This window comes from Grammomys surdaster, unplaced genomic scaffold (assembly GCF_004785775.1).
Source record: "Grammomys surdaster isolate TR1022 unplaced genomic scaffold, NIH_TR_1.0 344, whole genome shotgun sequence".
Lineage (NCBI taxonomy): Eukaryota > Metazoa > Chordata > Mammalia > Rodentia > Muridae > Grammomys > Grammomys surdaster.
Window position 1 is genome coordinate 1,971,730 of NW_021604763.1, and position 10,962 is coordinate 1,982,691.

Genomic DNA, 10,962 nt, shown 5'->3' on the forward strand with positions numbered 1-10,962 from the left:
TTCCTTTTCTTTTTTTTTTTTAATTAAAAATTTTTTTTTGGACTTTTAAGACTTTTACTGTGTAATCCTGACTGTCCTGGAACTTACTCTGTAGACCAGGCTGGCCTCGAACTCACAGAGATTCTCTTGCCTCTGCATCCTAAGTACTGGGATTAAAGACTTATGCCACCACTGTCTAGCCCTCTCTCTCTTTTAAAAGACTAATTTATTTTTAATTATAGTGTGTGGGTGCAGGTTTTTGTGGAGACCTGAAGAAGACATCAGATGCCCTGGAGTTCCAGGCAGTTGTGAGCAGTCTAATGTGAGTGGTTGGAACTGAACTTGGGTGCTCTGTTAAGAGCAATACACATTCTTAACCAGCCTTGCCTTCTCTGTGTGTGATAGCATCTTGGATCACCCCCACTTTCCTGACTTACATTCCGACAATTGTTCTGCCTGTTGTTGACCTTCATATAAATGGAGTCACAGAGATCTAACCTAATACTGGCTTCTTTAATTCAGCTTACTATTTTTTTTCATATTTCCTCAGACCTTTGTGAATATCAATAGCTTCTCTTCTTACTCACGTTGATGGGCAGTGTTAGACTGTGAGAAGCTAGTGCTCCATGATTTGTTTCTCCTCTCATCTCACTATGGTCATTTGGGTCATTCCCACTTCCAGAAGCTGCTTTTGACATTTGCAGAAGAGCCTTTGTGTGTACACATTCTTGTAGAAAGTGTTGGATGTGTTTTATTTGACAAAGAATAAATGATCCCAGCACTTGGGATAGTCTAGGATAGTAAGATCCAGGAGGATCAGGAGTTCAAGGTCAGCCTTGGTTATATAGTATGCTTGAAAGCCAGCCTAGGTTATGTTAGACCGTGGTGTGTGTGTGTGTGTAACAAAATTATTGGTGGCACACACACATGATCCCAGCACTCAGGAGACAGAGGCGAGAGGATCTTCACAAACTCATGGTCAACCTGGCCTATATAGCAGTTTCCAGGCCAGCCAAGGCTACACGGTTGTACCAGTTTACAATCCCACCAACAGTGGAGGAATGTTCCTCTTTCTCCACATCCTCGCCAACATGTGCTGTCACCTGTGTTTTTGATCTTAGCCATTCTGACTGGTGTGAGGTGGAATCTCACCAAGGCTACATGGAGAGACTGTCTTTAAAAAAAAAAAACTAGAACAAAACAAACAAATAAATAGAATAACTTACTGTTTTTGGGGGGTGACTGTGCAACCCAGTGCTTGCTAGGGTAGTCACTCTGCACCTTAACACAGTGTTTGTTAATCAGATTTGTTTGTTGTTAAGAGTTGTTTTAGCAAGGGACTGGAGACATTGCAGGCATTGCTTGGTGACTTTCCTAAGTGGTCAGTGATACATCTTTCCATATGCCTATTTATTAACAGAACCTTATACTCGAGAAACTCAAGTCTATGTGAATGTTTTTCCCCATTAAAAACATGAATGTTTAGTTCTTATGATTGACTGTTAAATGCTCTTTTTTTCATTAATTTATTTATAAATTTACTTTACATCCTGATCACAGCCCCCCTCTTCCCAGATCTATACTCTCATACTCTTCCTTCCAATCCCCATCCCCTTCTCCTTAGAGAAGGGGAAGCCCCCCACCCCCATGGGTACCCAACCCACCCATCAAGTAATAGCAGGATTAAGCACACCTTCTCCCACTGAGGACAGATCAGGCAGTCCAGCTGGGGGAAAGGAATCCAATGGTAGGCAACAAAATCAGAGACAACCCCTGCTTCAATTGTTTGGGGACCCACACAAAGACCAAACTGCACATCTGCAACAAATGTGTAGGAGGTCTAGGTCCAACCAATATCTACAGGTTATTTGACCCTGTAGATATTCTAATGGTGTCCTTGACCCCTCTGGCTTGCTCAGTTCTATCCCCCAGTCTTCCATGGGACTTCCTGAGCTCTTCCTGATGTTTGGCTGTGAGTCTCTGCATCTGTTTCCATCAGATTCTGGATGAAGCCTCTTAGAAGACGCTATATTCCTGTCTGCAAGCATAGCAGAGGCTCAGTAGTGTAAGAGGTTGGCTCTCTCCAATTGGGATAAGTCTCAAGTTGGGGCAGTCATTGGTTGGCTATTCCCTCAATCTCTGCTCAGTCTTTATCCCTGCACATCTTGTAGGAAGGACAAATTTTGGACTGAGGCTTTTATGAATGGGTTGCTGTCCCCCTCCCTCCACTGGAACTCCCTCCTGGCTACAGGATGTGGTCATTTAAGTCTCCATATCCCCAGCTGATCAGAGTCTCAGATAGGGTCACCACATAGACTACTAGGAGCCTCCTCTGTCCTAGGTCACCGGATGATCCCAGAGATGTTCCCTCCAGCGATTTCCATTTCCTCTCCTGCCACCTGTGACCCCCATACCTCATCCTCATCTCTCTCTAACCCCTCTCCCATCCAGTTCCCTTCCTCCACCCACCTCCAATGTCTATTTTTATTTTCCCTTCTGAGTGAGATTAAAGCATCCTTCCTTGGGCCCTTTTAGCTTTTTTTGGGTCTGTGGACTGTAGCATGGTTTTCCTATACTTTATGTTTAATATTCACTATCAGTAAGTACATACCATGCATGTCTTTCTGGGTCTGGGTTACCTCACTTAGAATGATATTTTCTAGATCCATCTATTTGCCTGCAAAATTTATGATATGCTTGTTTTTAATAGGTGAATAGTATTCCATATGTAAATTAACCACATTTTTGTTATGTATTCTTCAGTTGAGGGATATCTAGGTTGTTTTCAGTTTCTGTCTATTATGAACAAAGCTATTATCATAGTTGAGCAAGTGTCCTTGTGATAGGGTAGAACATTTTTTTTGAGTATTTGCCCAGGTATAGCTAGGTAGGTCTTGAGGTAGAAATATTCCCAGTTTTTTGAGAAACCACCAAAGTGGTTTCCAGAGTGGTTGTGCCAGTTTGCAATCCCACCAGCAATGGAGGAGTGTTCCCCTTGCTCCACATCCTTACCCACATGTGCTGTCACCTGAGTTTTTGATCTTAGCCATTCTGATAGGTGTAAGTGGAGTCTCAGGGTCATTTTGATTTGCATTTCCCTGATGACTAAGGGCGTTGAACATTTCTTTAGGTGCTTCTCAGCCATTAGAGATTCCTCAGTTGAGAATTCTGTTTAGATCTGTAACCCATTTTTTAATTGGGTAATTTGGTCTGTTGGTGTCTAATTTCTTGAGTTCTTTATATATTTTGGATATTAGTCCTCTGTCTGATTAGGGTTAGTGAAGATCTTTCCCCTTTCTGTAAGCTGCCAAAGAAAGTAAGGATCAGTTGGATTAACATGGTAAGATGGCCATTTTACCAAGAGAAACCTACAGATTAAATGCAATTCCCATTACAATTTCAACACAATTTTTTATAGAACTTGAAAGAGCAATCCCGAACTTCTTATGGCAAAGCAAAAACCCAAGATAGCTAAAACAATCCTATACAATAAAAGAACTTCTGGAGGTGAAGCCATTCCTGATTTCGAGTGGTACTATAGAGCAATAGTAACAAGCACTGCATGGTATTGGCATAAAAACAGACAAGTTGATCAACGGAATAAAATTGAAAACCTAGGAATGAACCCACACACCTATGAACACTTGATTTTTGATAAAGAAGACAAACCCATACAATGGAAAAAGGAAAGCATCTTCAACAAATGGTGCTGGTCTAACTGTATGTCAGCATGTAGGATATTTATCACCCTGTACAAAATTCAAGTCCAAGTGGATCAAAGGCCTTAACATAAAACCAGCACACTAATCTAATAGAGAAAATGGGGACCTGCCTTGAATATATTAGTACAGGGGACAACTTCCTGAACAGAGCACCAACAAACAACTCAGGCACTAAGATGAACAACTAATAATGCTTCTGTTAAATGTTCTTTATGCATTCTGTAAGTCTTTTATGGGTATTTGAACTAAGAATATTTCAGGCTGTGTCGTGGTGGTGTATACTTTTAATCTCAGCACTCAGGAGGTAGAGGTAAAGGCAGGCTGATCTCTGAGTTCAAGGCCAGCCTTGTCTATAGAGTGAGTTCCAAGACAGCCAGGGCTACATAGAGAAACCCTGTCTCTATACCCCCTCAAAAAAAAAGAATATTTCCTCAGCTTGTACTCCTCCCCCCTTTTTTTGGTGACAGAGTCCCCCATGTGGTCTAGGCAAGCCCCAGAACTCACTATCCTCCTGCTGCAGCCTCCTGTGTTTTCGGATTACAGGTGTGAGCCACCTTGAACAGCTTTTAGTTTTTTTTAAAAAATTATTTTTAATGGCACCTTTTGAAGAGCCAAAGTTTTAAAATTCTGAAGTCTAATTTATTACTTCCTTTGGTTAATTGTTAAATTTGTTTATTTTTTTCTGACCCAAACAAAGTATGACACATCTTTAGCCCTTTTAACCCAAGAACTTTAAAAACACACTTTTCTATTTATGACTTATTTTTATTTGGTTTACTTTATGGAGCAGGAGGAAATAAACTCGTTGGTGTCAGCTTTTCCTCACGTCCTGCAGACAGCCTTTCCTTTGTGGAGTCCCATTGCAAAACCTGACCCTTTGTTGTGTGGCTTTTTCTGGGGCCATGTGAACAAACATTTGTTCAGCCCAGAGAAGACACCGAAGACAGAACAAAGAAAAGATTCCATACAAGTGCAGCTAGATAAACAAATGAGTTTCCTGGGGTTACTTGGAGTCTAGGTGAGGGGTTAGTTACAGGAGTGCAGGTGAGTCAGAGTCCCACATCATCAAAAAGTCTACCGTGATGACTCATGAAAGCTACATCGCTTTGGCTCCTAACACAACTTGCCAGCAACTTCCACGCTGAGAGTCTCCTCTCCACAGCAGTTGTCACCGTAAGCTCAGGGAGGGGCCTCTCCAATCTTAAGGTTAAGCACATGGTAAGCCTTGAAAGTCCCCGGACTTCTGACTCTCAGGAGGCTGCCCCTTTCCTCCAGGAGGAAGTTGCTACACCACATCATTGCTATTCAGCAATCTCAAAATACCTTATCTGTGTAGCAACAGTACCAGCCTGTTCACACCCAGTGAAGCAAGTCATGGCAGAAGGTATGTGTGAGGTGACAGGTGATACCGTGACTGTGAGTAAACTCACAAGGGAAGTGAGCCTGGGCATAAGGATGCAGAAAGCCAAGCACAGAACCCTTAAGGGAGAAGCCTACACACGTCTGAAGAGGAAGCATTCTGTAGTGACAGATAAGTTGGGCTTGGGGTGTGGAGGTGACCAAGGGTATGAGCTACTGGAAAAGCCATGATAAGAGTCTCAGGAAGGAAGTAACTGCCAGCAAGGCCAAGGTGTCATACACATACTGTCACCTGTAAGCTAGCAACTCATAGAGGTCTTCACCTGGATCAGGGGTTCTCAAAAGGTGGGTGGATTGTGACCCCTTTCACAGAGGTCATCTAAGACCATCAGAAAATATAGATATTAATATGGTTTATAGATATTAACATTATGGTTTATAGGTATTAACATTATGGTTGATAGCAGTAACAAAATTATTGTTATGAGGTAGCAACAGAACTAATTCTGTGGTTGGGGGTCACTGAAACATGAAGAACTGTACTAAAGGGTCACAGCATTAGGAAGGTTGAGAACCACTGACCTAGATCATTTGTAAAAAATTTACATTAGACAAACCAATCCTAGTCAAGTATTTAATTACTTATCTATTTTATTTTTTGAAATGAGGTCTTACTCTGTAGCTTAGGCTGGCTTTGAACTTGTGGGTAGTCCTCCTGCCTAGGCCTTCCATGTCCTGAAATTACAAGCATGAGTTGCTACACCTACTCCTTCAAGACATTTTTTTTTTTTTTAAATCTTGAGATAGAATCACTTTACATTGCCCAGGCTCTCCCTAAACTTGCTCCGTAGTACAAACTGGCTTTGAACTTCAGGATCTCCTGCTTCAACCACCTGAGGAGTTTGGATTTCAGACACCATTGCACCCATCCTCAACAAGTGTCTATTGAGTTAATATAAACAGTGGTGGGGGTTCCATCAAAAGCCATGAAGTTGTATTGGAAAGCACCATCTCTCTGCAAATAAGTATATGGATCTGACCTTAAACGAATCATCAGGGTTTTGTTGTTGTCTTATGCGTATTGGAGAGAACTCACAGAGGTCAGGAGTTAGATTTGTGGGAGTTTCAACCTAGTCTGTCTATACAGTTGGAGTTACAAGCGGTTGTGAACTGTTCCATGTGGGTGCTGGGATCTGAGCTCCAGGCCTCTGGAAGAGCATGGAGCACTTTTGATCACCACACCAACTCTCCATCTCCCATATCAGTCCCCCCTCCCCCTGCCGGTAGAGTTTAGTTTTCTTTCTGCTGATATAACAAAATGCCTGAGACTATGATGTTTAGAGCAGGTTGCTGCAGTTTCAGAAGCTGGGAAATCAAAGGTCAAAGGGTCAAGAGTCTAGCAAGAGCCTTGTTGCGTCATCTCATGGCAGAATATCAGAAGGAAAAAGAGAGAAAAAGAGAAGGGCAGGGAAATAAAAGGGAGGGAGGGAGGGAAGGAGGGAGAAGGAGAGAGAGAGAGGGGAAGGGAGAGGGAGAGAGAGAGGAAGAGGGAGAGAGAGCTGAGAATAGAGATAAGAAACCAAGCTTATGATTTTATCAGAACCCATCCAGCAGTAACAGTCTTGGATAATGCATTATAGAGGGATCTTTTGGCCTTATTAACTCTTATTAAAGGTCTCCTTCCCCATTCCCCTTCCTCTCTTTCTTCAGACAGGGACTCACTATGTAACCTTGGCTAACTTGGAACTCACTATGTAGACCAGGATGACCTTAAACTCAGAGGTCTGCCTCCTGAGTGCTGAGTAAGAAGTGCAGAGGCCAGAAGGAGGCATTGGCTCCCCTGGAGCTGGAGTCAGGGTGGCTATGAGCCATCCTGCATGGATGGGGGGGGGGGGGGGCGGCACTTGGGGTCTATGCAAGAACAGTACTCTGAATGCATAAGCTCAAACTTTCCTTTTCCTTCTTCTCCTTCCTTCCTTCCTTCCTTCCTTCCTTCCTTCCTTCCTTTCTTCCTTTCTTCCTTCCTTCTTTTTTTCTTCCTTATACTCTTGAGACAAGGTCTCACTATATAGCCACTAGGTAGCTAGCTGAGGGTGACATTGAACTTCTGGATTTCCTTGGAGTGGGGTGGGGTGGGGTGGGGTTTCTTGCAATAGAGTCTTTCTTTGTAGTTTAGACTGGCTTAAGGTAACCTTGTAGAGACAATCTCTTGTGTACTCTGGGGAAGATCACCTGTCAGTAAAAAGCTGATGGCCAATGAGCTGAGGCAGGATTATAAGGTGGAACATCTGGCAGGGGTTGGGGGGAGGGAAGAGGAATTCTGGGAAGGAGTCAAGCATGGGAGATTTTGCCCCAGACTCAGATGAGACCAGTGAATGAAACTGAGGTCAACTAGCCCAAGTGACAGACATAGACTAGAATAAATGGGTTACATAAGTCACAAGCTAGTCGGAGAATGAGCCAAACCTTATATAGCCTAGGCATTTATTCATAAATAATTAAGTCTAAGAGTCATTATTTTGGGAACAAACGGGCCTGGTAGAAAAGCTCATGGCTACACAACCCTCATGCCTCAGCCTCTGGAGGGTTGGATTGTAGCCAGTTTAAAAGGTGGAAAGTTTGAGAATGTTCAGACACTAACATTTAACGTTAAAATTTTTTTCTTTTCTTTTTTTCTTTTTTCTTTTTTTTTCAAGTGGTACTGAAGGCAGAAACCAGAGCTTCATATTGGGCAAGCATCTGAAAGTTATCTTCAGGGAAAAAACATGAAAATTCTTTAAAAATAAATACATACATAAATAAGTAAATAAATAAATAAATATCCCTTCTATATAGATTTTGCTCTCAAGTGCTGATGGTAGGATCTGCCTATCTTTTCTACGAGGAAGACCCATTAGAGTTAGCATGAATAGCTTTCAAATAATGACTGGAGGCTTTGTTTGTTGTCTTTTGGCTCCTGGAGACCAGTGGACTTCTTTGGCCTTTCTTTTAGTAGTTTAGTTTCTCTCTTTAGTTGGTGCAAGTGGTTGGTGAGAGATGTTCTCAGCTGTCACTTGGTGGGAGAGGCAGCATCTTGTGGCCACTCCCTTTTCACTCCAGGGACCCAGCAGGTGCTGGGGGCTTGACTGACTCTCCCTGGTAGCTCATTTTGCAGTCTCTGACATCGTACCTGTTTTTCTCACATCTCTTTTCCCATCTAAACACTTATTTTATTTATCAGTTTTGTTTTTAGATGATTATCCTTGGCATTCAGGATAGCCAACATCAGCCGTACAGTTCATCTTCTCTGGTGTTTGGTCCAGATGTCCAAAGATGAGCTGCTCCTCAGCTTCTTCCAACCTCTCCCTAATTCAACCACAGGGGTCAGCAGCTTCTGTCCATTCATTGGGTGTAAATATCTGCATCTGACTCTTTCAGCTGCTTGTTGGGCCTTTTGGAGGGCAGTCATGATAGGCCCATTTTTGAGAGCACAACATAGCATCAGTAATAGTGTGAGGCCTTGGGGCCTCCCCTTGAGCTGGATCCCAATTTGGGCCTGACACTGGACCTCCTTTTCCTCAGGCTCTTCTCCATTTTTGTCCCTGCAGTTCTTTCAGAGAGGAACAATTCTGGGTCAGAATTTTTGACTGTGGGATGGCAACTCGATCCCTCCACTTGATGCCCTGTCTTTCTGCTGGAGGTGGGCTCTACAAGTTCCCTCTCCCTGTTTTAGGGCATTTCATTTAAGGTCCCTCCCTTTGAGTCCTGAGACTCTCTCACCTCCCAGGTCTCTGGTACATTCTAGAGAGTCCCCCCACCTCCTATCTCTTGAGGTTGCCTGTTTCCATTCTTTCTGCTGGTCCTCAGGGCTTCAGTCTTGTTCCCCCCACTCAATACTGACCATGTTCCCCTCTTTCCCTCCCTGTCTCCTTTTAAGCTAACCAATCTTACTGTTTTGGTTGTTTTAGAGAGGGTGGTTGTTGTTTTGTTTTATTTTAAATGCTCTGCCAAGATTTATTTTTAAAATTAATTGTTTTAAAATTTTATCTTATGTTCTTGGGTGTTTTGCCTGCAGAGGTCAGAAGAGGGTGTCCAGTCATCTGGAACTGGAGTTACAGACAAGTGTGAGCTACCATGTGGGTGCTGGGATCAGACCCAGAACTTCTAGAAGAGTAATATGTGCTCTTAATGGCTGAGCCAACTCTCCAGCCAGCCCTGTTGTTATTTTGAGACAAAGTCTCACTATGCAGCCATAGCGGGCCTGGAACTCACTCTGTAGGCCAGGCTAGTCTTAAACTCATAGAAATCCACCTGTTTCTGCTTCTCAAGTGCTGGGATTAAAGGTGTGCAGCACAACACTTGGCTGCAGTTTTGTTTTTATGATACTATATATGGAACTGTGTAAACCGTGTTTAGTGACTTCCAGGGATACCTCTTTCATATAGAATATTTTGATCCAAATCCTTCTTTAGATCTGATTCTGGATTACGCTCTCTGTGATGTTTCATTATCTTCTGCCCCCAATGATTGGTCTTAAAAGCCCCTTTAGTTTTGATATCACACAAACATATAATGGGTCTAATCTCCCTGGTAGAGCTTTTATTTCTGAACTAGGCTCACCCTGCCCACCACAGGGTGCCACAGAGTATCCAGTCACTGACAGATGGGATGTTGTTCTTAAAGAACCAGACATAGACGTGTCCAGTCCACTTCCCTGACCATAGGTTCAGATCTCTGTGGGATGGAGAAGTAGAGCCTGTAACGTGAAGAAAAAGGAGGTCAGAGGTCACATCATTGTGGGAAAGAAGCATGTCAGAAAATAGGGCCTTCAGTATGCTTTAAGTATACCATATGGTCTTCTGATGTCGAACACCCGAGCTGACCCAAATGTGGTGGCTTCCACAAAAAAAAAAAAAAAAAAAAAAAAAAATGGCCTTCAGGTCCTCCAAAAGTAACTAGGTATTTGTCACCATGACCCACATATGGAGCCTGGAAGGGTAATCCTCCCTGTAAACCCAGTGCTTGGGAGGCAGGAGCAGGAGAACACAAGGGTCAAGGCCAGCCTGGGCTACACAGTGATTTTGAGGCCAGCTTGAGGTGTGAGGTGAGACCATGTCTCCAAGACAAAATGCACATTTCAGAGCCATTTCTCAGATACTGTCTATTATTATTATTATTATTAATTATTAATTATTATTTTATGTAGGGTCTGTCATTGTCCTAGAGCTTCCCAAATAGATTGGTCTGGCTGCCCATCAGCTTGTCTCAGTACTGAGGTTGCAAGTGTGTGCGTCCAGGCAGGACCTCATGCTCACCCACATATAGCATGCAGGGTACCAACTGAGCTTCTCTAGGGTACCAACTGAGCTTCTCTAGGGTACCAACTGAGCTTCTCTCTCTCTCTCTCTCTCTCTCTCTCTCTCTCTCTTTCTCTCTCTCTCTCTCTCTGAGTTTTCATGTAGCCCAAGCTAGATGCGACTCCTCATCTTCCTGCGTCCACCTCATTAGTGCTGGAGTTGAAGGTATGTGCCTTTGCTCTCAGCTAAAAATGGTGATTAAAAAAAAAATCAACAATGACACCAGATCATGGTTAGTCCAAAGCCAGCCGGGTCCCTGGCTGAAAAGCAGAACAAAGCCAAGCATAGTGGCTCATGTCTGTAAGCCCAGCATTTGGGAGGCTGAGTTCCATGACTGCCATGAATCTGAGGTCAGCTGTACTACATGATTAGTTGGAGACAAACTTGGGCCAGAGAGAGGTACAGTCTCTAAAACAAAACAAGACAAAATTTACAAAAGGGTAAGTGGAGTAGGATGTGGTTCAGGAGCAGAGCACTTGCCTAGCATGCAGCAGGCCCTGGGGTCAGTCGCTTGCACTCTTGGGGACACACGTACACACACACACACACACACACACACACACACA

The 10,962-nt window shown here is 43.3% G+C and overlaps 1 pseudogene; it reads left to right on the forward strand.

Annotated features, from left to right (window-relative positions):
- The first annotated feature begins 5,075 nt into the window (after nt 1-5,075).
- LOC114630793 overlaps nt 5,076-10,962 on the forward strand; it is a 17,508-nt pseudogene continuing 11,621 nt past the window's right edge.